The following is a 2,505-nucleotide window of genomic DNA, read 5'->3' as shown; positions in this document are numbered from 1 at the left end:
AAAGCATATCCAAACAGCCTGTTTGGGCTAGGAGATACCCCGGTTCGACCACTCGGATACATACCACTACATACAACCTTCGGAAAAGGGGACCAATCCAGGACCCTCAAAATAGACTACATCGTAGTCGATGTAAGTTCAGCTTACAACGCTCTCATAGGACGGACAACACTCAATCAACTCAGTGTAATAGTCTCGACCCCACACCTATGTATGAAGTTCCCAACCCCAAAAGGGATAGCCACGATAAAAGCAGACCAGAAGACGGCACGTCGCTGTTATAACGAAAACCTAAACCTCAGAGGCAAAGGAGAAGAGTTCCATACAATCGAGCTGGGCGGAGTTCACCGACGAGAAGAACTTTGTCCCCAGCCAGAAAGCGAGATAGAAAAGATTCAGATCAGGGATACCTCAGAAAAAACAACCAATATCGGCACAATCCTAAAAGGAGATTTAAAAGAATTACTAATACAATTCTTGCGAGATAACGTCGATATCTTCGCATGGAAAGCCGCAGACATGCCAGGCATAGACCCTAAGCTAATGTGTCATAAGTTGGCAGTTTATCCAGGATCTCGACCGGTGCAACAGAGACGAAGAAAACTTGGGCCAGAGCGATCCCAAGCTGTGGACGAGCAAGCACAGGCACTACTGGAAGCCGGATTCATAAGAGAAGTCAAATACCCGCTATGGCAAGCCAAAGTTGTCTTGGTGAAAAAATCAAATGGGAAGTGGCGAATGTGCACCGATTACACCGATCTCAACAAAGCTTGTCCAAAAGATCCATACCCACTCCCAAGTATTGACGCTTTAGTAGATGCTTCCTCCGGATACAAATATCTCTCGTTTATGGACGCATACTCGGGATACAATCAAATCCCCATGTATCCACCAGATCAAGAAAAGACCTCGTTCCTAACATCGAAAGCAAACTACTGCTACATCTTGATGCCTTTCGGTCTTAAGAACGCAGGAGTTACTTATCAAAGGCTAATGAATAAAGTCTTTTGAGATCACATCGGAAAAAAAATCATGGAAGTTTATGTGGACGACATGTTGATAAAGACACAAAGCGAAGATACATTATTATCCGACCTGACTCAAGTGTTTTACACTATAAGGAAGCACAACATGCGGCTCAATCCCGCAAAATGCACCTTCACAGTAGAAGCAGGCAAATTCTTAGGCTTCATGCTCACACAAAGGGGAATTGAAGCAAATCCAGACAAATGTCAAGCCATACTCAACATGAAGAGCCCAACCTGTGTCAAAGAAGTACAACAACTCAATGGGAGGTTGGCCGCCCTATCCCGATTCTTAGCAGGAGCTACGATAAGATCTCTCCCCTTCTATGCTACTTTAAGAAAGGGAAAACAGTTCGAATCGACGACAAAATGTGAACAAGCCTTCCAAGACTTCAAGGAGTTCTTAAGACGGCCACCTATCCTATCTCGACCACAAGAAAGAGAACCGCTCATATTATATCTCGCAGTAGGGAGCCGGCAATAGCCTCAGCACTAGTCAGAGAAGACGAAAATGGGCAAAAACCCGTCTACTTCATTAGCAAAGCACTACAGGGATCCGAGCTAAACTACCAGAAAATAGAAAAATTTGCCTGTACCCTCATCCTAACATCTCGACGACTTCGCCCGTACTTCCAGGCTCACACCATTAAGGTTCGAACTAACCAACCCATAAAAGGAATATTGAAGAAAATAGATCTGGCAGGCAGAATTCTACAATAGGCAGTCGAGTTGTCAGAGTTTGACCTCCAATATGAAGCTCGGACGGCCATCAAATCACACTATTTGGCCGACTTTATCGCAGAATTCACAGATGCCCTAGAAACCCCCACAGAATGGAATCTTTACGTGGACGGTTCTTCAAATAAAACTGGAAGTGGCGCAGGCGTGATAATAGAAAGCGACCAAGGAACCCAAGTTGAGCTCTCCCTCAAGTTCGGGTTCCCGGCCTCAAACAACCAGGCAGAATATGAAGCATTACTAGCCGCTTTAAAGCTGGCTAAAGAGGTCGGAGCTCAAAAACTCAACATTTACAGGGATTCACAAGTGGTCACATCACAAATAACAGGGAGCTACCAAGCCAAAGATCTCACCATGAAAAAATATTTGGATAAAACCAAAGAACAACTCGGACAAATCGGGGAGTATAAAATCTGCCACATACCCCGCGAACAAAACGCCCGAGCTGATGCATTCTCAAAACTAGCCAGCACCAAACCAGGGGGCAACAATAGGAGCCTCATCCAGGAAATGTTACAAAACCCGTCAATCTCGGAAGAAGAAAAAGTCCTGACTATAACAAGTCAGGACCAAGGATGGATGACCCCCATAATCAACTACCTCAAAACCGGAATGCTCCCCACAGAAGAAAAGGAGGCAAAGAGGTTAAAAAGGGAGGCACAGTACTACACCATCATAAACAACATCCTGTACAAAAGAGGAATCTCAACACCTTTATTAAAATGCGTGCCGACCTCCAACA

The sequence above is a fragment of the Arachis duranensis genome, chromosome 9, assembly GCF_000817695.3.
Source record: "Arachis duranensis cultivar V14167 chromosome 9, aradu.V14167.gnm2.J7QH, whole genome shotgun sequence".
In the NCBI taxonomy this organism is placed as follows: Eukaryota; Viridiplantae; Streptophyta; class Magnoliopsida; order Fabales; family Fabaceae; genus Arachis; species Arachis duranensis.
This window is presented reverse-complemented; position numbering follows the sequence as displayed.